Raw genomic sequence first — 26423 nt, 5'->3', positions numbered from 1 at the left:
TAGGAATTGAACCCACCACCTTCTGGTCTACAAGATGATGCTCCAACCAACTAAGCCACACCAGCAAGGGCTACTATTTTTTTTTTTTAAATACACACAATTATATATTTTTAGACCTAAAGGTTATCTATTGATTTTTTTGAGCATTTAATACTGTGCTTGTACGGACTGGGCACTAGAAACTGTAATAAAATTGGCCAGTGTCAAATACCTAGGAAGTGGCAGGTTTTTCATGTTAAAAGGGTGCCCACCATACAGTTCTGTGAGGAACAAGAAGAGGCAAAGTGGTCTCTATAGTTAGTGCCATTTCAGCTTTGTCCATTTCACTCTTTTGCTTCCACTGTGATCTTATATTGCCAATTTTTCAGTGCCGAAGCTATCATTTCTTTAGTTTTTTTTCTTCATATGTTCCCACTCACCTACTGAAAATAGACCATCAACCCATTCTCGGGGATATCACTACTAAATGTTCCATAGACTGGCACAAAATCATATGTGTGAGGAAGGAAGATTGATGGTGGCTCCTATACAAGACACAGCAAGACCTATCATAGTTGTCATGTGGTTATGATGGGCTGCCTCTGCATAGATTGTTTTGGATCAGAATTAAAGAACCAAAATTTGAAAATAGTTTATATATATATATTTATATATATATATATATATATACACACACATACACTAGAGGCCTGGTGCATGGATTCATGCACATTGAAAGTAAATAACTTAGAAGGTGGCTGGTGGGACTGGGCAAGACTGGCCGGACACACCCTGGAGCCAACCTCCTGCGGTCCCTCCCCTCCCTGGCTGGCCTGGGGCAGCGCCAGGGCTCAAAGGGTGTCTGAGGAGTGAGCAGGGTCTCTCCAGCAGGTGGGGTCCCTCGGCCTGGCCTATGGAGATCTGGCCGAAATTGGCAGTCCAGCATCCCCTGAGGGGTTCCAGGGCGCGAGAGGGCACTCTGCAAAGTTGCTGTTGCTCGGCAGCTCCTGCGTTGAGCATCTGCCCCCTGGTGGTCAGTGTCATAGCTATCAGCCAGTCGGCCAGTTGCTTAGGCTTTTATATATATATATCAGAGATGATTCCAGGTTATCCCTATGATAATGCATGGGACAAAAAGAGGTGGAGTTGTAGTATGGTTCCAGAAGCTGCAAATACCTTATCTAAGCCACAGCCCCTAGTTCAAGTGCCCAGGGGGGGCATAGCATATCTGTGAACAACACCCTTTCACCCACTGTGTGTGTGATGTAGGAGGAAATGGTTAGGAGCCCATGGGCTTATGATGTCATTTTTTCCTCTCTCTCTCTCTCTCTCTCTCTCTCTCTCTCTCTCTCTCTCTCTCTTTCTTCTCCTCCTGATCATTCTCTTCTTTCCTGTTTTGGTACCTGCATTGGGATGCCACCCACAGCTGTTTGAAAATCAGTTCAATACAATTTGTATTAATGAGCATCTTTACACGTGTGTTTTTTATCCCAGTGTCTGGAATGCACGCTCCTTTTTTTCGCTCCCAGTTGTCCCGTTGCCAGGTGTTTCCTTATCTCTCCCCACACAATTAGGTTGGGAGTGCCTCAAGGAAAAGAAACAAGTCTCAGTCATACTTGTTATTACCCCCTGGCTTTATAATGTAGTAAGTTGGTGCTCAATACATCTTTCTTAAATGAAAATTAATGAATTAATGCATGAAAAAAATAGGTTAATGAGAGGTGAAAAGAGACCTTCAACACTATCTGTGATATTCTATTTAAAAATTCTGAAACCAACATGTCAAAGATTAACATTTTCTAAGTCAAGGTGCTGGATATATATAAGTATACATTATCTTATTCTCCATACTATGTTTCATGTCTGAAAATTTTTGCAATATTTAAAAGTCAAGATGAGTGATAGCAATATGAAAAAAAAAAGTCCTTCTTCAAGGATCTCATCATTTATTTAGGGAATTGTTCCAAGCACACAAGATTACAGAAGCCTCTTGGACTATACATTCCCAGGAGTTGACTAGCTAGGTAAAGAAAGCAAAGAACTCTGAAACTAGAAAAGCATGTCTAGTTTGCAGAGTGCCCTAGGAATCAGCAGATAAGCACTTTGGGTATTTTAAATACATATCCAACCTCTATGAAGTATGGTCAGGAAGAACTGGATGGGTCAAGGCAGCATGATATTGGCTAGCTAAATCCCTGGGGGTTGGTAGAAAGCCTTTAGAGAACCGTGGCAAAATATCTCTGTTTGTCCCTTCAGGTCAGATCTGTTCTTCTCCATCCTACTCTCCTGGGAGAGTGGTCTGTATGGACCACATCAGTGGATACTCATGACTTCTGGCTTCTAGTTGTTTTCAGCTAGAAGTCAAAGGGAAGGAAGAAGGAGAGCACTGTCAGATTGCTTAAGCCCCTTGTTCCTTTCCTGTCAAGTTGCACCTCTACATAACTCTATATGACTGTGTGTGTGTGTGTGTGTGTGTGTGTGTGTGTGTGTGTGTCTTGGGTCTAATAACCATCTTTTCTCCTCATCTCCTTGGGCATGGGTATTAAGAAAGTTCACTGAAGGAGGTAAAAGACCTGTACTCAGAAAACTATAAGACACTGAAGAAAGAAACTGGCCCTGGCCAGGTGGCTCAGTTGGTAGAATGCTGTCCCTTACACCAAAAGGTTCCCAGTCAGTGCATATGCCTAGGTGGCAGGTTGGGTTCCATCACTGGTTGGGGCACGTATGAGAGGCAACCCATCAGTGTTTCTCTCTTACATCCATCCATCCATCTCTCTCTCTCTCTCTCTCTCTCTCTCTCTCTCTCTCTCTCTCTCCCCCTCCCTCCTTCCTTCCCTCCCTCCTTCCCGGCTTTTCTCTCTCCCTTCCTTGCCCTCTAAAATCAATAAACATAACTTTGGCTGAGAATTTTTTTAAAAGAGAAAGAAACTGAAGAAGATACAAGTAAATGGGAAGCTGTACCATGCTTATCTGGTGTCCAGCTTTTTTATTTTTTTAAGTCCCTTTCTCCTTACCTGCCATAAAGTTATAGAAACAGAAAGGTTAAACAACTTCAAAATACTTGAAAACACATTGTCAGCACAGAATTATTACATTCATCCTTTAATAAAGCCCACATTTTGACCACTTGTGGTTACTTTGTGATCTTCATATATTAATATGTTAATATATAAAAATTTCAATTAGAGGGGGAAGAGCTAAACAGTCAATCTACCATATTATGATGAGATGGAATGTGTGTGATTTAGTTAGTTTGAAATACTGTGGAAAGCAACAATGGGAATGGTAAGTGGGACCGTGTTCCTGGGCCAGGCCAGGGATGTCTGGTGATACCCAAAACTCTTTCCACATACCATTCCCTCTCCTGGAAAACTCTTCCTCCCTCTCTGCTCTTCATCTGGTTAATCTTCTGCTTTGATGTCACAACCTTAGATAAGTCACTGATTCCAATCTAAATTAACCCCCCCCCACCTCCTTTCCATTTTCCCTGATAGAGCTCCATTACTTTCCTTCTTTGTAATTATCACAGTATAAAGTGTATATTTATTTGTGTGTTCATTGTCCCATGTCCATCGTACTCATGAGGGCAGTAACCAAATTTGTTTGCAATATGCATCTCCTAACACAGTGCCTGCCAACATGAGGGGCCCAATCCATAGTCATGAACTAAATGAATGCACAAAGGTCTTAGAAAGGAAGACCATTGCATTTATGAATTGCAATTTCACTTATACTACTGTTACCAAAGGTGAATTATGTGCTTGCCTTAAGTTCTTTTTTTTTTTTTGTCTAAAGTTTTACATATGTCTCCTTTTTCCCCGATTGACCGCCCACCCCCGCCATTTCACCCCCCAAGGGCAAGCCCCCACTGCCCCAGTGTCTGTGTCCATTGGTTACGCTAATATGCATGCATACAAGTCCTTTTGCTTGCCTTAAGTTTAGGAGTATGCCTAAATCAGGGATATTAGATATTATTCCCTAAGTAAATGTATTTCTATATATATTATAGATTTATATTTTATGAATTATATTTTATTCCAGGAAGCCAAAAGCTCAGCCAATACCTTGCCATAAATAATCTTAAAAAATAAGTGCTTTCTAAAAGTTATAAATGATTAAACTAGCTTTGTAATTAGAGATACTAGGGGATGCCTACTGTTTTTGCCTGTACACTTTCTTTCTGCCTTCCTTGGGCTACTGAGCCAATGACTATCATGTATGGCCTCTCAAGGGTTGTGTGGTGCACAGCTCCAGGAGCCCCATTCACATAGACTATGACATGAATTAGAGTTCCAGAGCTGTACAACGTGTTGGCCCTGACTTACGTAGTTCTTGGTAAATTTTCTTCATCCACCTCCATAATCCAACATGCGCTTTAGGTCTGGTCCCTTGCCACAGAAGTGGACATCTGATCTAAGCCAGTCAATCAGACAATTATCTCTAGAAATCACCATTGATTATTGTAGGTATAGGCACGTGACCTGAAGAAACCAACCAGCACCACTTATAGGACCTATGTGGATGGTAGGAGAAAAAGAATCTCTCCTGAGATTTCTAATACTAAGAAGCATGAAAGCCTAAAGCTACTAGGGGTCCTTTTGCTACACAACAGTAAAAGCCTACCTGCAAGTAAAGTCAACATAGAGGAAAGCAAAACTAAAAGAAGCAGAAAAAGGGACAGATTCTTTTTTTTTTTTAAGGAAACATTTATTTATTTTTTATTGATTTCAGAGAGGAAGGGAGGAGAGAGAAATAGAGACATCAATGATGAGAGAGGATCATTGATAGGCTGCCTTCTGTACGCCCCCTCCTGGGGATGGAGCCTGCAACCCGGGCATGTGCCCTTGACCGGAATCGAACTGGGAACCTTTGCTCTATCCACTGAGCCAAACCGGCCAGGGCAGGGACAGATTCTTAATGATATGGTTGATCCCCTGCTCTGCCTAAACTACCTTGAGGATTTGGGTTGTACATGAGCTAACAGGTTCCCTCCCTTGTTTAGGAGAGTTTCAATTGGATCTCTGTCACTTCAACCCCGAGAGTTGGCTAATAAGGATGCATGAACAAAACCATAAATCAGGAACTCGGAACTTGTTTTCCATTTAACAGATTACAACAATGGTGATGTCATTTCTCTGCCCACAGCTCTCCAGTGGCTTCTCATCTTCTCCAGAGAAAAAGCTAACTGTCCACATATGGCCAGTAGGTCCCTACATTATCTGGCTTTCTCTCCTCCCACGTCCCCCCATTTGCTGACTATGTATCTGGAACCCTGACCTTGGTGATCCTTGCCATGCATACTTGCTGTTTCCTCCGCCAACTTTGTTCTCTGTCCATAAGTCAACTCCCTCATTAACCCATCTAAGACCTTCCCTTCCCTCTGTACTGTTTCCTAGGGCTGCCTTAACAAAGTACCACAAACTGGGTGGCTTACACAACAGAAATGTATTGCCTCACAGTTCTAGAGGCTAGAAAAGTCTGCGATCAGGGTGTTGGCAGAGTTGGCTTGCTCTCAAGGCTGTGAGGGAGAGTCTGTTCCATGCCTCTCAACAGCTTCTGGTTAGTTTTCTGGCCATTTTTGGTGTTCCTTGGCTTGTAGAGGCATCACCCAGATCTGCCTTTATCCTCACATGGTGTTCTCTGTGTGTGTGTGTGTGTGTGTGTGTGTGTGTGTGTGTGTCCAAATTTCCTCTTTTTTATAAAGACACCAGTCGTATTGGATTAGGACCCACCCCCAATGACCTCATCTTGACTTGATCACCTTCAAAGATCCTATTTTCTTTCTTTTTTTTTTTTTTTTCAAAGATCCTATTTTCAAATAAGGTGACAGTCACAGGACTTCCAACATCTTTGGGGGGACACATTTCACCCATAACACTTCTCTTATGCTATTTTTCTTTGCAGTGTGTATCACCATCTGACATATAAGCTTATGTTTTTACCAACCTAATGTCTCTCCCCCAGTTAGGGTGTAAGTTCCATGAACATGTGGATATAACGTTCAAATATGTGTTAAATGAGTTGAATGCTAAACAGAAAACGAGGCTCTCCTATTTTTAAATACTAAAGTCTGAAACTTCTTTTTGCATAATCAACTATTTGAGGAAACTAAGGTTTCTCAGATGTCTATATTCAGAGTCTCAAGACTCACTGGAGATCTATCCAGACGCTCTGTAACTCCATTCCTTTGAAAATAGAAACACTCTGAAGAAGAATGGAATCTGGGAGTGGTAGGTGGAGAAGGGGGCATGTGAGAAGTGGTGAAAGTTGAGTGAGGTTAAGAGTGGTCAAGCTCCGGCAAAATCTATAAGTAGTGATCTTGATTTCAGAGAGGAAGGGAGAGGGAGAGAGAGAGAGAAACATGCCGGTGGCCTTCAATGGAGTTACATTGTTCTCATTACCCATTAAAAAGTATTTTTAATGTGAAAACAGATTTTGCCTGCTGCAGATATTAGAACTTACCCCTCTGGCATTTATTGAGATGTATTATCCATGTAAACTTGATCAAGTTGTATTATCATTATCTGTCTTTCACCTGATGCCCCCGTTAGAATATGAGCTGAGGGACAGGGGCTGTGTCTTTGCTCACCCACAGGCAGTCAAAAGACAAGCAGTAAATTAAAATATTTGGCCCTACCTGGTTTGGCTCAGTGGATAGAGCATCGGCCTGCAGACAGAAGGGTCCCGGGTTCAATTTCTAGTCAGGGCTCATGCCCGGGTTTCGAGCTCGATCCCCAGTGTGGGGCATGCAGGAGATAGCCAATCAATGATTCTTTCTCATAATTGATGTTTCTCTCTCTCTCCCTCTCCCCTCCTTTCTAAAATCAATAAAAATATATTTTTTTAATTTTTTAATTAAATCTTTATTGTTCAGATTATTACATTTGTTCCTCTTTTCCCCCCCCATAACTCCCCTCCTTCCAGTTCCCACCCCACCCTCCACCCTCACTCCCCACCCACTGTCCTCATCCATAGGTGCACGATTTTTGGCGTCTCTTCCCGCATCTCCCACACCCCTTTCCCCCCCAAGAATAGTCAGTCCATTCCCTTTCTATGTCCCTGATTCTATTATAATCACCAGTTCATTCTGTTCATCAGATTATTTATTCACTTGATTTTTAGATTCACTTGTTGATAGATGCATATTTGTTGTTCATAATTTGTATCTTTACCTTTTTCTTCTTCTTCCTCTTCTTAAAGGATACCTTTCAGCATTTCATATAATCCTGGTTTGGTGGTGATGAACTCCTTTAGCTTTTCCTTATCTGTGAAGCTCTTTATCTGACCTTCAATTCTGAATGATAGCTTTGCTGGATAAAGTAATCTTGGTTGTAGGTTCTTGGCATTCATCACTTTGAATAGTTCTTGCCACTCCCTTCTGGCATGCAAAGTTTCTGTTGAGAAATCAGCTGACAGTCGTATGGGTATTCCCTTGTAGGTAACTGAGTTTCTTTCTCTTGCTGCTTTTAGGATTTTCTCTTTGTCTTTTGCTCTTGGCATTTTAATTATGATGTGTCTTGGTGTGGTCCTCTTTGGATTCCTTTTGTTTGGGGTTCTCTGCGCTTCCTGGACCTGTAAGTCTATTTCTTTCACCAGGTGGGGGAAGTTTTCTGTCATTATTTCTTCAAATAGGTTTTCAATATCTTGCTCTCTCTCATCTTCTGGCACCCCTATAATTCTGATGTTGGTACGCTTGAAGCTGTCCCAGAGGCTCCTTACACTATCTTTGTATTTCGGATTCTTTTTTCATTTTGCTTTTCCAGTTGGGTGTTTTTTGCTTCTTTGCATTTCAAATCTTTGACTTGATTCTTGCGCTCCTCTGGTCTGCTGTTGGGAGTCTGTATAGTATTCTTTATTTCAGTCAGTGTATGCTTAATTTCTAGTTGGTTCTTTATCATAACATCGAGGGTCTCATTAGATTTCTTGTAGATCTCATTAAGTTTATCGGCAGCTTCTAGACAGTTCTTGAGAGACCTTAAAAGTGTGGTTCTGAACTCTATATCCTCCCTTGACAATTTTGTCCTGTTTCTTTGTCTCTGCATTTTTTTATGCTTTCTTGGTGCACCCCCTAGTGGTCTTTGTGCGCAGTCTTGTTGTAGTAAAGCCTTGATTGTTGTAGTTAATACTGGGGGGATTTGACCTCCAGGCCAACTGGCTGTGAGAATCAGCAGTGTCTGCAGTGGGAAAACTTCTGTCCTCTGGGGAGGTGCTAATCTAGCCTTTGCCTGAGGCTATCCGGCAAATGGCTCTGTGCAAGGCTTGGGCAGGGCAGGTGGCATGGGATCAACAGGGCGGGTGGAGGGAGCAGTTATGGCTGCTCTTAGTCCCGTCCCCAGAGGCTCTGCCTCTCAGAGTCCCAGCAACCGCTGCAAACCTCGGAGAGAAAGCTGGCCTCACGTTCCAACCGATGCCAGACAGTCCCGTTTCTCCCGTCTGAGTCTGGGTCCCCAGAGACTTGCCCAGAACTGGAGCCCCGAGCCTGAGCCTCCCTCCCGACTGAAAACGACAACCGCGCCCTCAGCCACCAGCCCGCTCTGTGCGCACCTCCGCACCTTTGTATTTTCCGCACTGCGCCTCCTCTGAGTCTCAGTATGCTGTTCTCTTTCCTTATAGTAGAAGAACTTCCCCTCAGCCAGCTTTCCTGTGGTTCTGGGTGATGTCCGTTCCGTCTTTTAGTTGTATTTTTGAAGTGGTTGTGCGAGGCAGCAATCTCTGGTGTTTACCTATGCTGCCATCTCGGTTCTCTGGTTGTCAATAAAAATATTTTTTAAAAAATTAAAATATTTGCAGCATACACACGTAAAAAAGTTAAGCTAAGGCTTTTATAAATCAACTAGAGGTCCGATGCATGAAATTCGTGCAAGAGTAGGCCTTCCTTCCCCTGGCTGCCGGCACCGGCTACCCACCGACACCCAGGACCCGGGCTGGCTTCCCTTCGGCTCTGGCTTCATCTGGAAGGATGTCTGGTCTAATTAGCATATTATGCATATATTATTATAGATAAGATAAAGGACCCAGTGGATCAAAGGAAGTACAGATGCCATATAAACACATGAAAAGTTGATCAATCTTGGCAGTAGCCAGGGAAATGCATTAAAAAATAACAGAATTAAATTTTTGTTCATCTGCTTGGCAAAAGTTGAAAAGATTGATAATTTCCAAGCTTGTGAGAGTGGAAATAATCAGACACTCTCATACTTTTGGGTGTGCGATAGTATGTGGAACTATATGTTCACATTCAAAATATACTGACTTTTTGACCTAAAAGTCTCATATTTAGGAATCTATCCTACAAAAACAGGAGGGGGGCAGCCCTCAAAATGATATATATCAATAGGGCTCCCGGATTACTATAGGAAAGACATGGGTACCCATTTGTTTTTTTGTTTGTTTGTTTGTTTGTTTTTAATATATATATTTTATTGATTTTTTTTACAGAGAGGAAGGGAGAGAGATAGAGAGTTAGAAACATCGATGAGAGAGAATCATCGATCAGCTGCCTCCTGCACATCTCCCACTGGGGATATGCTCGCAACCCAGGTACATGCCCTTGACTGGAATCGAACCTGGGACCTCTCAGTCCGCAGGCCGACGCTCTATCCACTGAGCCAAACCGGCTTCGGCCCCATTTGGTTTTAAACAAATCAAGAACATGGTTTTTGCCCTAACTGGTTTGGCTCAGTGGATAGAGCTTTGGCCTGCGGACTGAAGGGTCCCAGGTTCAATTCCGGTCAAGGGCATGTACTTTGGTTGCGGGAACATCCCCAGTAGAGGGTGTGCAGGAGGCAGCTGATCAATGTTTCTGACTCTCTATCCCTCTCCTTTCCTCTAAAAAAAAATCAATAAAATATATTTTTAAAAAAAAACATGGTATTTTACAGAGTGAGAAGAACCTAGATTTTTCCTGGGGAAAGGGAGAAGTTGAGGGTCAGGGAAATACGTGAGATTTGAGGGTTTCTAGGGTGAAAGGGGAGGCTCACCGAGAAATGTGATGAGTGTGAGGCTGGCATGGGGTACCTGGAGGCTCTCTGATGCTCCCCCACCATCTGCCTCCCAGCAGGAACAGCGTGGGTGGCTGGGCCACCGCGAGCTCACAGTCTCACGCTTTCCCAGGCAGCCGCAGCCCTGACTGAGGCAGGCGGTGGGCAGGCCTAGACATTTCCTCCAAGCTGTGCTTTGCCTTTTGTCAAGTCTGCCCGGGTTGGATGGCTCCCGTGCCCAAACCTGCTTCCTTCCCCTTTGTCCTCACAGCTTTTACTCCCCCAGAAACCTTTCCCACTGCTTCCCTGCCTCAGCACCTGCTCCCCAGAGAGCCCCACGGGCACAGCGAAAGACCCCTCACTTGCAACTACTGAAGTCTCACATGCTATAAAGTGGGACTTTCAAAAGACCCCTAAAGGAACTGTTTCTCATTTTAATTTCAAGTTCAGGAATTAAAGCCAAATAATTGCCAGTTTGTTCTCTGCCACAAAGTCACAGCTTAACTTTAGCTGGTGAGTGGCTTTGTCTGGGTGGACAATCACAAATTCTCTCAGGAGCATACTCTTTTCTTGTCATTAAAGAGAAATGAAATAAGGGGGGGGCTGCAAATATTGCTGTAAAACTTCCTCATTTTTATGAGCAATCTTCATTTTAGAATAAGAAAGGATCTTGAAGTTTATTTTCATATGAGACCCTCGTTTTGCATCGAGCTCTTATCCAAAGAGCCCTTCCAAATTGTCCTCTAGGTCTCCGGTTATAAAAGCAGACAAACAGAAAACGACTCTGCAGCTGTCTTAGTAAAAACAGTTAATTTTCAAGGAATTATAACTTGTGTTTGACTTATTCAGAATTATTGTAGTTACCCCCACTAGAGAAACTAGTATGTAAGTTATTAGGTAGAAGATAAAGTTTGAATCTTTAAGATCTAATGTTGTTTTTTTTCATTTGGATATATTTTTGTTTTCGTTGTTTATTAAACTTAACCAATTGTAGTTCTTAAAAGGACAATTCAGTTTTCTTTTTCAGAAAAGCAACACAGAAGGCCACTTGGCGTTTCAGTCTATATATTGGGGAATTTGCAAGCATATTAATTCAGTGTAGTATTTTTGGAGGGGAAGGGGCATTCTGTGTTTTGTTAAGAAGAAACATGACTTTAAAATATATAACTTATTTTTTTAATATATTTTTTATTGACTTCAGAGAAGAAGGGAGAGCGAGAGAGATCAAAACAGTGATGATAGAGAATCATTGATTGGCTGCCTCCTACACACCCCACACTGGGGATCGAGCCCACAACCCGGGCATGTGCTCTTGACCGGAATTGAACCCGGGACCCTTCAATCTGCAGGCTGACACTCTATCCACTGAGCCAAACCAGCTAGGGCTAAAATGTATAACTTTTAAAAGAAATATTAATAAATATTACTTGTTTAATAAGTTTTAAAATATATTAAAGTGACGGTTGACATTCAAAATTGTTTTTCTGTGTTTAGTAAGGAATAAAGTTGTCAATTCCTTTTATTCTCTAAACACTCCTTTCTCTGCCCTCTTTTTCGATCTCTGCTGAAATTACATCTGCACTTGGCTCTCTCTCCTTTATAAAAAGGAGAAGCTCAACTTCGGACCCAGGCTGCCCAACCTTCCTTCACTGATCCACTTTCCGCGCAGGCTGGCCTGGGGCAGGTGAGGTGATAGGGAGATTCCTCAGCCTTCTAGGAAGACCCCAGTCCCTACATCTTTTTCTATCTCTGCTGCACTATCCACCCTCTTTCTCCCATGACACACTGACCCCACAGTTCCCAAAGCAAGATGAATGATGATCTAAGTCCAACTATCTCTGGTTTCATCGACACCATGGAACAGCCAACTCGTCTACACAAAAGGGTGGTTTCAGCTACAAATTACAGGCAGATGGCTGAGCATCTCTTGTGCTACTAAAATTGAGACGGTGTGTCCAAGTCAAAGGCAATCCTTTGAATGAATGTCATTTACTTATGTAGGAGTGCATATGTATGTATGATGTGGTGGCTAACAGTGACATTGTGTTCATAAGCATGGAGCTCAGGACATTTCTATGTCTATACATCTATATGCATACATATGTATCCCATGACATAAATAGAAAATTGTTTTCGTATTTAAATCAGAAAATAAACGGTTTAAATGGGAGTTACCCAAAAATATTAGTTAGCATTTTTAGTAATAGCTCAAGATAAATTTAGTTCCTTTATAAGGAGCTTGTGATTGAGAAAAAGACAGGTCAAATCGACACCTATAGAGATAGCTTAGGGAAACCTAGGCTTTAGTATTTGGGGGAGAAACTGGCCTTAGAATCTGCCCACTTAACTCAAGCAAGGATTATTCAAAGTTCTTCTTTAAACAGCAGGGTGGCTAAGACCTGATGATGATTATCTTTAATTCATTATGTGTTACTAAATTGCAATGTCCCTCTCAATTATTAACTAAATATTCCTGTCCTATGGTGAGGGAGAGGGGGAAGTGAGAGAGTCAGAGGCCATCTGGCCTCAGCCCCATATTTATGAAGGGCTTTGAATTTATGAAGGCTTTTGACATTACCTCCAAAGGAGGCAACACAAGGAGATTCCGATAGGATTGAAAGAAAACATCCCTATCCAAATTTAAAATTAAGTTCCATGGCTAAACAACACCACCTTTGGTATACTCTGGACTTTAAAATTAAATCCTTTAATTACCTTCTAACTAGCATAGCTATTTTGTGTTGTAATTTTCTTGTTGAAATGAAAACTTTTGAAACACAACAATTTTTTAAATCTCGTTTTAGGGTTAAAAAAATGCTTAATATATTCTGGAAACCTCAAAAATGATGGAGGCAGCCTGGATCTCTTGCCACCTTTGAGAAGCCCTGTATTACTTGATTAGAATGCAAGTATTTCCCTGAGGTAACAGGAGCATTTTTGTATAAGGCACTCTAGACTAAGAAATCCAGAAAAAAGGGAAATTGTAGGAAAGACTGAATTGTATTTTCCAAATGAAAACTCTAGGCATTCCTCCCCTTCCCCTACCCCTACCCCCAAAACTGGGTTTTAAGCACTTCAAGGAGTCTTACTATTCCAGAATGTTGATGCATATTTAAAATATGCAATATTTGTATCTTTCAAGCATGCTTTCTCAATCTGAAGTCACTCACATGCCTTGGCAACCTGATAGAAATGGCACGTGTGTGCAGTTGCGAATGTTCGGCCAGAGTAGACTGCATGAAGAACAAGGGTTCTTGGACACCCCCGGCCTGGAGCACTAAAATAAAGCCTGATATATAAAGCTTCTTTGAAAGACAAGTCTTACAGAGAGGTTTTGAAAGAGAAAGCAGTGACAACCGAAGCAATAGGAAAGTCAGCTCGCATGCGTAGAAGGGAAGGTTAATTCTGGGTAGCAGGTTACAGAGGTCATTATTTGAATTATTGATACCTTGCAAAGGACCTTCTTCCTCTTGCCCAGCTCCCATATTGCATTGCCTCCTGGGGAAGCATTCATAGTTAGCCCAGCACAACCTCATACAGCATGTGGGAGACAATTATTTTGGTTCCTCTTAACAGATTGAAATATGAAGCCAGCTATGCAATTGGGGTGGGGAAATTATAACCTTTGAGACCAATAGGATGGCCTAAGCGCAGTTAGAGCAGACTAGAGGAGAAGAGGCTACAATGGGCACCAAAGGTGAAAAGAGGGTTTGAGTCTGAATTCCATCTCTGCTATGGGGCTAATGTATTCCTAACGATCTTAACTCAGTGCTTAAAATAAAAGAACCGTGAAGGAGGAGGGCTCGTATCATCAGTCCGCCCTAAGGAGCCCAGAGTTCCAAAAGCTACAATACTATCTATGGAGCCACGACGGCACAGTTGTAACTGCCTAGGATTCCACAGCGGCAGGTTTAACAGCCTGCAGTGGGACTCTAGGAAGGAGAGTCATAGACACAGGAAACCGATGGCTTGTTTCATGGTGACAAGAAATATACTTCAGAGGAAACCCCCGCCAATGGTCTCTGATGTCTTTTGGTCTCTGTGTCACGTCTCAGGATGCCTCGCTCGATGAGGATCTCGCTCTCTCAGGCGAGGTTCAGGCTCGGCGCGTATAATCTCAAGGGTTCCTCGTGGCGGCACAGTCTATAGATAAGCCGTCTGACTTCAGGGAGATGTCAGCTCATTCGCCCAAGGTTGGGTTGGAAGTTGGACTTTAGATCCATCTGACCCTAAAACTTGTGGTATTTCTACAGTATCATTCTTTGTCTTTTTGTTGTTATTAATCCTCACCTGAGGATGTTTTTTTCCATTGCTTTTCAGAGAGAGCAGAAGGGAGGGAGGAAAGCGGGGAGAGTGCGAAAGAAACATCGATGTGAGAGAGACACATCAATCAGTTGCCTCCTGTACCCAGGGATCAAACCTGCAACCCAGGCACATGCCCTTGACCGGGAATCAAACCTGCAACTCTTCAGTGTTGCGGGGGCCGATACTCAAATCACTGAGCAACACTGTCCAGGTGTCTCTGTCATTCTTATTGTTATTTTAACTATTGCTTGCAAATTAACCTGACTTCCCCTTCTTTGAGAGGAATTAGCCAGGCTTAAACTTTGGAATATCTTTTTTTTTTTTTTAAATATATATTTTTTATTGATTTTCCACAGAGAGGAAGGGAGAGAGATAGAGAGTCAGAAACATCGATGAGAGAGAAACATCGATCAGCTGCCTCCTGCACATCTCCTACTGGGGATGTGCCTGCAACCCAGGCACATGCCCTTGACCGGAATCGAACCCGGGACCCTTCAGTCCACAAGGCGACGCTCTATCCACTGAGCCAAACCGGTTTCGGCAAACTTTGGAATATCTTTGACCCTCCTAATCAATCACTTCACCAATATTCATTCAGCACCTACTAAGAGCTAGGCATTGGGGTTAAAGGGTGAAGGAAATACAGTTCCTGCTCTTGGAGAGCATGCAGTTCATATGTGGGACCAGTTACTAAACTCTGTAGGGTTCATTTATCGTGCATCTATCCACATCTTTCTGGTTTGTCTCCTCCTGACTCAGGTCCTCACTGCCTCTTGCTTGGACAACAGTCTTATAACTGGTCTCTATCTGTTATTAGCTGGAGTCAGAGAAGAACTACTTGCAGAGTTGTGGGCAAGGTAAAGAATTTTAAAACATAGTGGGGGGACATCCAGAACCTAGCAACTGTGGGAAGCCATAACCACACCTAAGGCCAAAGTGTTCCAGAGCTGCTGTCCCTGAGGAGCTATAGCAGTGGAGGGCAGCAGCGAGGACACCCCTCTGTCCGCCCTCTGATTTGCTGGTGGCGCCCTCGGCTCAAGCTCAGGGCCAGCCAGGTCTGCAGGGGTCAGCCACCCCTTGCAGAGAAGTCGGGAATTGATCAGGTGGGGGCAAATGGAGAAAACCAGTTCTCTGCCTATTCATTCACTCAACAAACTTGGACTGAATGTGTAGTCCATGGCAGGCACTGCTCAGCTACTCAAGTCAGATAAGGAGATAGCACAGAAGGAGGGCCTCGCCTGGGTTAGAGTTCCCCCCGATAGTACAAAGTTGGAGGTGCAGCAGAGTTTAAAGCAGAAGAGGCAGGGGCCACAGGGAGGCTCAAGGGGGCCCAGGTTCTGCAGGTGGGGGAGGAGTGGCCGGCAGGGTCCGCAGCTGGGAAGTAACATTGCTGTGTGTCACACACACTTATCAGGGGAGCTTTAAAAAATTTTTATCTTATTTTTGTTGTTGACATTATAGATGTCCCCCATTCCCCCCTCCCCTTTTGCCTTCCTCCACTCAGAACCCTCCTTCCCCGCCTTCTGGACCTCACCACACTGTTGTCCGTGTCCATGGGCTATGCATATATGGTCCTTGGCTAGTCCTCACTTTCTTTCATCTCGTCCCTGCTCTCCCCCCCCCCCCACTCCCCTCTGACATTTGTCAGTCTGTACCATGTATCCATGTCTTTGGTTCTATTTTGTCCATCAGTTTTTAATTTTAAAATTTATTAAATTGATTGGAGAGCTTTTTTAAACTACAATTCCAATCACACCCCTCCCTTTGAACCCATCAATTTAAGTACAGACTGCGCTTGTATTAAAAGCCTTCCCCAGTAGGTCCCAAAGACACTGCTTGGGCATATCTCCAAAACCTTCTCTCGTGTCTTCTCTCCTTCTGTTCCTCTTGGTCTGCCAACCTAAGCCAAATCGGACCTGAATATCGCCATTGCTGTCTCACCTTTATGCCATTGCTTATGTATTTCGCTCCTTCTGGAATGCCCTCTCCATGACATAATCTCTCCCTTTCCAGTGTTCTTATGGTACTTAACGCACCTCTGTTACAGCCCTAGTCACGTTTTGTTGTGATTTTTTTGTTTACATTTATAGAGGGGATCTGTTTTATTCATCTACCCAACATCCCTTCTCCCATGAATTTAAAGAATTGCCCCTCCTTCACTCGTTGTGGATCTGGTGTGACTCCTGAATTATGCTATAATTATGGGCACGTGACCCAAATCCATCCAATCGGCATCTCTTCTCAGCATCGCATATGTGGGAAGTAAGAAGATCCCTCTTGCTTTGGGTCTACTCACTGAGATGATGTGAGCCAGAAGGTGTCTGTGGCCAGTGTCCGCACCACGACGTCTGACCACTACCACACAGAGGAAGCCCCAGGATAATGGGGGGAAGGAGGAGACTGAAGCGGGGATCACAGTATTTGACCCGAGATCCACTTATGCCCGATACCGCCTACTTTCCTGCACCTCACAGCTGTACCAGCCATTTCAGTGACTCTTTTGCTTAAGCCAGCACGAGCTGGTGCTGTTTGCCTGTCCCTGAAGGAGTTCTCAGAGAACACACGTCGTCTCCTCTGCGAAACTCAGTCCTTGGCTGTGCAGAGACTTTGCATCCCAGCATCTAGCATAACGGGTGCTCAGGACTGTGAGATAAACGCTGAAATCCTAACAGTTACTCCAGGTCCAGTTTCATTTCCTTCTGTAAAAATTAGGGTCGTTCACAGAACCCTAAACAATTGCCTGCGGCTCCTGTGGCACTTCATAGATCCTGCTTCTCATTTTAGTTGTTTGTGTCCTTGGCCGTCTCTTGCTACCGGATGATAAGTAAGCAGGATGCAGGGCTTATGTCTGTGTAGTAGGTACTCAATAAAAATTAACTGTTCCACATCGCACGCCTATGTGCCAGTTGTGCAGAGGGGAAAAACGTAGGTGAGGCTGAGTTTGCTCTTGAGGTATTTGCTGCACGTGTACTAGTACTTTGCCTTGGCCTGCATAGAAAATGAATAAAGGAGGAAGAAAGTAACTTCCATTCCCCTTTGGAGAAACAACGGCGAGCAAAGGATATTTTTATCAGGAAGTTTCAGAAGAATGCGGAACAAGCTCAGAAACATTTTATAAATAGATCAGGAGCCCATATACTGGAAATATAAAACCCCTCATAAGTAACATCGGGCACATTTGCCTGAGCACAATTTAGCAACAGTAGGAGTCACTAAATCCTCTTTTCATTGTCTCCACATTTCTTTCCAACTAAATAGGGTAAGTTAATTTGATCTTCTGCATGTGCCTAACCCCTGGGTAAACACGATGGCTGTAAAACGCCCTGTTTCTCCAGAGAACGTGCATGGAGCTGTTCCCACTCTCCCGTGTTCCACTCTGAGGCCCCCATTGCCACCCACACAGGAATTTGCAATGGGCAGAAATTCTAGGAATAGCTGTTGAGTGAATGGGGAAGGACTCAAACCAAATCTCCCTGAGGGTGTGATTATATCCAACTCCATCACATTGTTTCCTCCTCAGCCCCTTTCCTAAGTTTAAGAGTCCAGGCCTGGGCAGCCGAATTGAAGCAAACATTTATGCAAGAATCCAGGAAGCTTAGTGTAATCTTCAGCGGCCTTGGGGGAATCAGGCAAAAAGCATCTAGGGAAATGTGCCCACAGTGGTTATGCCGTCTCAGCAGGAATAGCACTGTTCAGTGTCCTCGGTCCCCTGGAGGTTGCAGTTAAGATATGGACAGAGTAGCTGGCTGGCTGCTCAGGACGATGTCATCCCCAAGCAGCATTCCCAAGGGGAGGCATCAAAGGCTCAGAACTTCAACTTTCCCGGATCAGAAACTTGATGAGACCTACTCTCCTAAGATAGGTGTATTTAGTCAAGGTTTTCCAGAGAAACAGAACCAATCCTATCTAATAAAGAGGGAATATGCTAATTGACCATCATGCCCTCACAAATGGCGGTTCCCACAGCCAATAAAAGTGGGAACATGCTAATTGACTATCACACCCTCACAAGATGGCGGCGCCCAGTCCCCTCAGCCCTGCCTCACCCAGTCCCCGCAGCATCCAGCCTCAGTCCCCCAGTCCCCTAAGCCCCATCTCATCCAGCCAAAGTCCCCCAGTCCTCTCAGCCCCGCAGGGGAGAGCAGTTGGGGACCATCATGCCGGCAGGGGAGCAGTTAGGCATCAATCAGGCCGGCAGGAGAGCGGTTAGGGGGCTATCAGGCAGGCAGGCGAGTGGTTAGGAGCCAGCAGTCCTGGATTGTGAGAGGGAGTCCAATTGCCTGTTTAGGCCCGATCCCTGTGGGATCGTGCACAAATTTCATGCACTGAAATCTATAGTAGGATAGGATTTATATATATATATATATATATATATATATATATATATATATATATAGAGAGAGAGAGAGAGAGAGAGAGAGAGAGAGAGAGAGAGAGAGGTAAGAGGAGGTTCACTATAGGAATTGGCTAATGTGGCTGTGGAGGCCAAGAAGTCCCACAGCCTGCAAGCTGGAGTGCCAGGAAAGCTGCTGGTGTAAACCTGCCTACGTCCAGAGGCCTGAGAATGGGGGTGGACAGCGATGACGTACGTCCCCATCTGAGTCAGAATCCTCAATATCCGAGGGCATGAAAAGATGAATGGATTCAGCTACAGTTGAGAGAGCAAATTCACTCTTCCTCCGCCTCTATATTCTAGTCAGGCCCTCAACTGATTGGAGATGCCCACCTCATGGGGGAGGGCCTTCTTCTTTACTCAGTCTGCTAGTTCCAGTGCTGATCTCTTCCAGAGACACCCTCACAGACACACCCAGAATTATGTGTTTTAAACCAAGGATCTAGGCACCCCTTATCCAATCAAGTTGATACATAAATGAACCATCACAGTAGGCGCACTCAGACTCTGGGAAACTGAATGGACTCCCCTTACAAACACTGCCCAAGGGTCAGAGACTCAACCAACCTGAAATTCAGTCCTCCTATTCTTGTGTAATAAATACAGAAATTTTATGCACAGAAAGGTAAGAAGATTTTTTTAAATTTTTTTTTAAATTAGAGCTTTAATACTGTGATAGAACTGGAGTTTTGTTTTTTTTTTAATATATATTTTATTGATTTTTTACAGAGAAGAAGGGAGAGGGATAGAGAGTCAGAAACGTCGATGAGAGAGAAACATCGATCAGCTGCCTCCTGCACGCCCCCCAGTGAGGATGTGCCCACAACCAAGGTACATGCCCTTGACCGGAATCGAACCCGGGACCCTTGAGTCCACAGGCCGACGCTCTATCCACTGAGCCAAACCGGTTCAGCAGAAGATATTTTTTAAAGTATATTTTTATTGCTTTCAGAGAGAAAGGGAGAGAGATAGAAACACCAATGAAGAGAGAGACTCACTGATCAGCTGCTCCTGCACCCTCCTCCCTCCCCCGCCACACCCTCAGCTGCTAGGGATGGAGCCCACAACCCGGGCATGTGCCCTGACCAGGAATCAAACTGTGACCTCCTGGTCATGGATCAGTGCTCAACTACTGAGCCACACCAGCTGGGCTTAATCCCCTCTTCTGGTAAGCACACAGAAAGATATCTCCTTACTGCCCGGCCGGCGTGTCTCAGTGGTTGAGCACTGACCTGTGAACTAGGAGGTCACGGTTTGATTCCTGGCCAGGGCACATAACAGGGTTGCAGGCTCGATCCCCAGTGGGGGGTGTGCAGGAGGCATCTGATTAGTGAGTCTCTCTCATCACTGATGTTTCTATCTCTCTCTCCCTTTTTCTCTGAAAGCAATAAAGAACATTTTTTTTTTTTTAAAGAAGGGATTAGTTATACTCATGTAGCTTGAATTTTGTTACAGGTATATTTTACTTTTATATTAAAATGTGCATTTTTAATTATTACATCAAATAGTTCATCTGTGAGTCCAATTTTGGGTTCTATGAAGGTAAAGATCATGTTTTGTTTTGCTCTGCCACTGTGCCTCTAGCATGTAAGCCATTGTAGGTGCTGAATAAATATCCACATGAGCTCCACTTGTCAATCTATTCTAAACTAAAAGGTAGTCACCTTCATGTTAATCAGGGACAGGCCAATTAGTTCACAGACTATCAGAGTCACAGACAGTATATAGGCCATAATTTTCCAGCTTGTAAATAGTGCCTGTTAGTGGTTTGTGAAATCAATGTAGTGAGTCATGACTGGCCTTTTAAAAAATAGAATTCAGTAGGAAAGAAACCAGAGTACATTTAATAAGGGTATTGTTTCATGAAATTTTGTTTCCGTTTTGCATAAACTCTGCGGTGATGCAAAATGTATTTCTTAACTCTGGGTTGTGGTAAAAAAAAAAACACAAAAAACTTTGAGAGCCACTGATCTTGTCTAATGCACGTGTGCGCGACACACACAACACACACACAACACACGCCACACCCACACACATACAACACACACACTCACACACATCCCAGCTCTCCAGGCAGATAACAAACCACTTTCAGTTCCCCAGAACACCATGCCATTTTCTACGGTAGAGGACTTGGCACTTCCTGTTCCCTTTACCTGAAATGTACTTGCCCAGCTGTCTGCCGGGAGGGGCAGGGGGCTGGCTCACTCTTCTAGATGCTGCTCAAGTACCTGCTTATGAACCCTCTGTTACCTTCTGAGCAAAGCCAGACTCCCTCCCATGTGCTTCCATCTCCTCTTCTACCTGATTCACTGCAGTGCTGTGCCCCGGACGGTGGTCACTTCCACAGGTGGCTGTCTCTCCTACCAGTGTGGCTCCTGAGAGCAAGGACCCCGTGGTCCTCACCTCAGTGTTGCCAGAGCCCACATGATGCCTGTAGCACTCAATAATGACAGGGAAAAGCCTTATGATGAAGAAAACAGCTCTTCGTCGGCCTGCAGACTGAAGGGTCCCAGGTTCGATTCCAGTCAAGGGTGCATGCCAGGTTGCAGGCTTGATCCCCAGTAGGGGAGGTCCAGGAGGCAGCCAATCAATGATTCTCTCTCATCATTGATGTTTCTATCTCCCTCTCCCTTCCTTTCTGAAATCAATAAAAAAAAAATATTAAAACAGCCCTGACCGGTTTGGCTCAGTGGATAGAGTGTCGGCCTACAGACTGAAAGGTCCCAGGTTCGATTCCAGTCAAGGGCATGTACCTGGGTTGTGGGCACATCTCTAGTAGCAGGTGTGCAGGAGGCAGCTGATCGATGTTTCTCTCTCATCGATGTTTCTAACTCTCTATCCCTCTCCCTTCCTCTCTGTAAAAAAGTCAATAAAATATATTTTAAAAAAATATTAAAACAAAAAGAAAGCATCTCTTTATTAATGAAGTAGAATAGCATCCAAAATTTTCAGCAATAAGTGAAAATAGCAAGGTGCAGTTCAGTAGACATAACACGCTGCCATCGTATCTGTGTGCGCGCTGTGCATTTGATCGTGGGGAATAGCTTTGGAAGAATGCAAAGGAAACTTAACAATGGCTGCCACCCTGGGCATGCCCAGAAGAGAGACTAATATTTCACTGTCTGCCTCTTGATTTTTGTGCTATGTGCAGGGGTAACCTATCACTAAAATTAACTAGTAAATATTTCTCCAAAACATTTCTATAGGCAATGAATATAAGAAAGACAAGATTTATGGCTTCCAAATATCCCATAATGAAGAAAGACATAGATAGTTGTTTTCTATTAACTGACTTTTTAAAATTTATTGAGAGAGAAAGAGAGAGATCAATTTGTTTTCTACTTCTTTATGCATTCATTGGTCAATTCTTGTATGTGCCCTGACTGGGGATCAAACTCACAACCTTGGTGTATGGGGAAAACAGTCTAACCAGCTGAACTACCTGGCCAGGGCTTATTCACTGATTTTTTAGAAAAGGCCTTTATTGTCTGTGAAATTTAAAGGTAAACATAGACCTTTTCTGATTTACAGCAAAAAGGGGAAGTGGCATCTCCCTCTAACCAGGAGAGCAGCCTGGGAGTAAGAAAGGGGGTAGGGGTGGGGGTGGAATTGCAGTTTCTAAGAAATAAGCAAACCTCCAGTCTTTATGGAAAACCACAGATCATTAGGAAGGCCTGACTAATGGACCCTTGGCAGTTGTCAAAGAAGGCAGTTGTAACAAAGGATAAGCTAATTTTGTAACTATCTGGAGAGCAAGGTTCTTCTTCCAACCATTCTCTGGCTGGGCTCTCCAAATACTTCACTTCATTAAAATATTCTTTTATATAAGCCTAATTGTAGGAATTAAAAGAGCTGCTTATTACAGACCTGGGTTTCTATGGCAACAGTAAAATAAATGCCCAAGTGTCTGAAGCATTGAGGAAAATAATGCACATTAATAATAGGTAGCCCTGTGAATCCTTTAATAAAACAACCCGTTGAGAGTCAGCTACTCCACATGTTGTAACAAGAATGGCTGAGGAAACCTGCAAACTTCTAAAAACCCAGCAAAATGTCTCCTGTTAAAGTCGCTGAAATGATTCTGGGTAAAAATATATATATATATATATATATATATATATATATATATATATATATTCATGGTGACTTTAGGAATATCATGGGGATGTTCTAATCACGTCTGTTAGTAAAAGAAAATACTTTCTCTTTTACGTTATATGCTCAAAATCTGTCTCTTGAATTCCCTCCCCCCTCCCCGCCTCTCTCTCTCTCTCTCTCCCTCCCTCCCTCCTTCCCTCCCTCCCCCCCATCTCTTTCTTAAGTGCCTACTGAAATCCTGGCAGGAGTGACTTTGGCCCCAGCCAGGACCTGCCCTGTGGCTCCTGTGGAAGCAGGGAACTCGCCTCCTTCTGCTGCATCTGCCAGGTTCCTCTCCTCAGAACAGAGGATGGACTCCAAACAGGGGGCCCTAAGATGGGTCCTTTCTGATTCATGTTTTCAAACGAAAGTTATTTTCCGAAATAAGTTCTTTTCTTGACTTACTGTAAAGCAAATGGCATAATCCTTTGTAGTAGTTCGCTAGAACCACCATAACCAAGTACCACAGACTGGGCGGCTTAAACAGCAGCAGTTTATTTACTCACAGGTCTGGAGGCTGGAAGTCCAAGCTCAAGTTGCTGGCAGGGGTTGGTTTCTTCTGAAGCCTCTCTCTTTGGCTTGTTGATGGCCATTGTCGGGGAGGAATTAACTTCCCTCCACCCTCAAGGTTCTTTCTGCCGGTCTAATAACCAAATAGACATGAGACAGATTAGTAAGAGGAAATAACCAAATTAAACTGCATGCATATTATGGAAACCCTGCATACGGGAAAGAGTCAAAGACCCCACCTGCAGGGGAGGTTCGGAGACAAAGGGAAATGGGTGTGTGGTGGGCAGTTAGAAGGACGTGAGCAGAGCAGGAGGCTGGACCAGGTGGAGACGGTCACCAGGGTGGAGAGCCCCGGGTGCCCAGCAAAGGACAATTGTAAGGTGGGACCTCGCCCCCCAGGGGGCCTTTCTTCCCCTGGCAGATCGCTGGTCCTGCGGGTTGGACCCCCTGACCTTTCCTCTCTCCAGAGCAGTGGTTCTCGCCTTGGCTGCACGTTAGAATCACCTGGGAATCTTTTTAAAATCCTGATTTCTGGGCCCGAGGCTTTTAAAAAGATTCCCAGGTGATTCTAATGTGCAGCCAAGGTTGACAACCACTGCTCTAGAGATCACATCTAGGGTCGGTTATATTTCAGCTCAGGCCCCGAAAATCAACAAAACCAGCCACAGCTGACCTCAGGACCAGCTGCATTGAAGAATGGCTCCCTGCCCCGTGCTGGCCAATCCATCATTGGGGAGCACGACCCTGACAGGACACACCTGGAAACCTGCTGAATAATCTATTGAGATCGTCCCCTGGTGCCTCCCCTGAAATCTCTGCCCTTAAAACCCTTAGGACCGAGGACCCGGTGCGCTCTCCCTCCCAGGACACGCTGTGCCTTTCCCTTCCTCTTCTTCCTCCTCTAGTTCCAGACGAGCAGGTACAGAGGTTGCTGAACCCAGGCCCCGTCTGACCCCGTGGCTCTAGCACCTGGTGCCATTCCCGTACCTACAACAGGTAAATAAAACATCCTGAGCTAGGAACAGGGGTAACGCATCCTGGGGCTGCAGAAGGTCATTGCCCGGAGAGCACAAGTTCAGTAATTAGTAGTTTGCCCTGCCCTCTAGATAGGCCAAAAAGGTTATCTCACCCTGGCCGGCTTGGCTCGGTAATTAGAGCATTGGGCCTCAGACCAAAGGGTCTCAGGTTCAATTCCTGGTCAAGGGCACGTACCTCGGTCGCAGGCGTGATCCCCGAGATCCTCAGCTGGGGTCAAGGCGAGTGTGAGAGGCAACCAATCATGTGTCTCACATCAATGCTTTCCCTCCCCCTCCTCCCTCCCTTCCACTCTCTCTAAAAATCAATGGAAAAATGTCCTCGGGTGAGGATTTCTTTAAAAAAGGTTCTCTCCGATAATCTCATCATGGGCAAGGTCCCCAATTTAAGCTCGAGGGGCAAAAGTTTCTCTTGAGCCCGAAGCTAAAGCTTCCTTTTCCTCCCCCTGGGCTTTCTCAGTTCTAGTTACCTTTAGTTCAAAGCAATCCACGCCTGTTGACATTCTGAACCCCCACACCATTTTCTCCTCCCAACAGAACTTGTGTCTTCACATTCCCTTCCCTCTGTGTATGTCAGTGTCCCAATCTCCTCCTCTTATAAAGGCACAAGTCACGCTAACTGGTTTGGCTCAGTGGATAGAGTGTCAGCCTGCGGACCGAAAGGTCCCAGGTTCGATTCCGGCCAAGGGCATGTACCTTGGTTGCGGGCACATCCCCAGTGGGAGGTGTGCAGGAGGCAGCTGATCGATGTTTCTAACTCTCTATCCCGCTCCCTTCCTCTCTGTAAAAAACCAATAAAATACATTTAAAAAAATATATAGGCACAAGTCATGTTGGATTAGGACCCACTCCAATGAACCCATTTTAACTCCACTACCTCTTTAAAGACCCTGTCTCTGTATATAGCTGCCTTCTGAAGTACTAGGGCTAGGACTTCAGCACAGGGATTGGAAGGGTGGGGACGATTCAGCTCGGAACAGGAAGCAGGCTCCTGTACAATAGGACTTTGTTGTCCTTCCCGGCAAGGTGAGCACCATCCAACATGACTGGTGCCTTTATCCGAAGAGGGGGTTAGGATTCAGACACACACAGAGGGACTACACCACGTCACCACGAAGACGGCCTATCTACAAGCCAAGGAGCGGGGAAGGGCCCGAGAAGAAACCAGTCTCACCAACACCTTGAACTTGGACTTAATAGCTATTAAGAAGAAATCTTCTCCATAACTATAAGAAGATTCCTGTTGTTTAAGCCACTCGGTCTGTGGTATTTTGTTATGGCTGCCCGAGCAGTCTAATACACTTAGAGAGCTGGGAGAAATTATTGCAGCTACCTTTTTCCACAATCTGCCACACCCCAAGACCTTAAGTCCCTGGTGGTTTGGGGTTCTGTTGTTCTTGGGCATCTTCAGCATTCAATAAATATTGCCCGTCCTGGCCCGGTGGCTCAGTGGATTGGCACGTCTTCCAGTACAGTAAAAGGTTGTGGGCTCCATTCCTGGTCAGGGCACATACCAAGGTGTGCCGCGCCAGCACGGCCAAGGGTGAGCCTGAGGGGAGGTGGTGAAGGATTTAGAAAAGACAGACAAGAAGATAAAGCTGGGGCTCGGTGGGACCCTGCTTCTCTGATGGAGAGACAGCGACCCAGCCTGTCAGCCGAGTCTTTATTTTATAGCCAGATTCCACGAGTTAAAAAGTAAGGGTGTGGTCAAGATGTTAACAATGTTCTAATCTACTCAGTTCCCTGCACCTGAACTCTATCAAGCCCACATCACTCAGCCACGTGGGCCCACAGGTTCGGACCATAAGGTCAAGCTGACAACTACAGCCTTTGGCTATCATTGTGCTGGGAGGGCTTTGCCCTCCAAGCTGGGACTTGCACGTGGCTTTGCCACCAGAAGACTGTGCCCTCTCATTAGTCCGAGGCTTGAACCTGTCCAAACACTGTAGCCGCTCTCCACACCAAGGTTGTGGGTTTGATCCCTGGTCAGACACATACAGGAGACAATCAATCAATGTTTCTCTCTCTCTCTCCCTTCCTCTCTCTAAAGATCTATTAAAAAAAACATATCTTTGGGTGAGG

At 44.6% G+C, this 26423-nt stretch overlaps 1 long non-coding RNA gene across 1 annotated transcript; it reads right to left on the bottom strand.

Moving 5' to 3' along the window:
* Positions 1 to 8670: 8670 nt before the first annotated feature.
* LOC118670726 lies at positions 8671 to 25892 on the bottom strand. Its single transcript, XR_004972464.1, has 3 exons — positions 25675 to 25892; positions 23304 to 23440; positions 8671 to 8723 (listed from the first exon to the last, which is right to left on the bottom strand). It is a non-coding gene; the product is annotated as an uncharacterized LOC118670726 (long non-coding RNA).
* Positions 25893 to 26423: the final 531 nt, after the last annotated feature.

Source organism: Myotis myotis, unplaced genomic scaffold (assembly GCF_014108235.1).
Source record: "Myotis myotis isolate mMyoMyo1 unplaced genomic scaffold, mMyoMyo1.p scaffold_m19_p_16, whole genome shotgun sequence".
Lineage (NCBI taxonomy): Eukaryota > Metazoa > Chordata > Mammalia > Chiroptera > Vespertilionidae > Myotis > Myotis myotis.
This window is presented reverse-complemented; position numbering and strand designations above follow the sequence as displayed.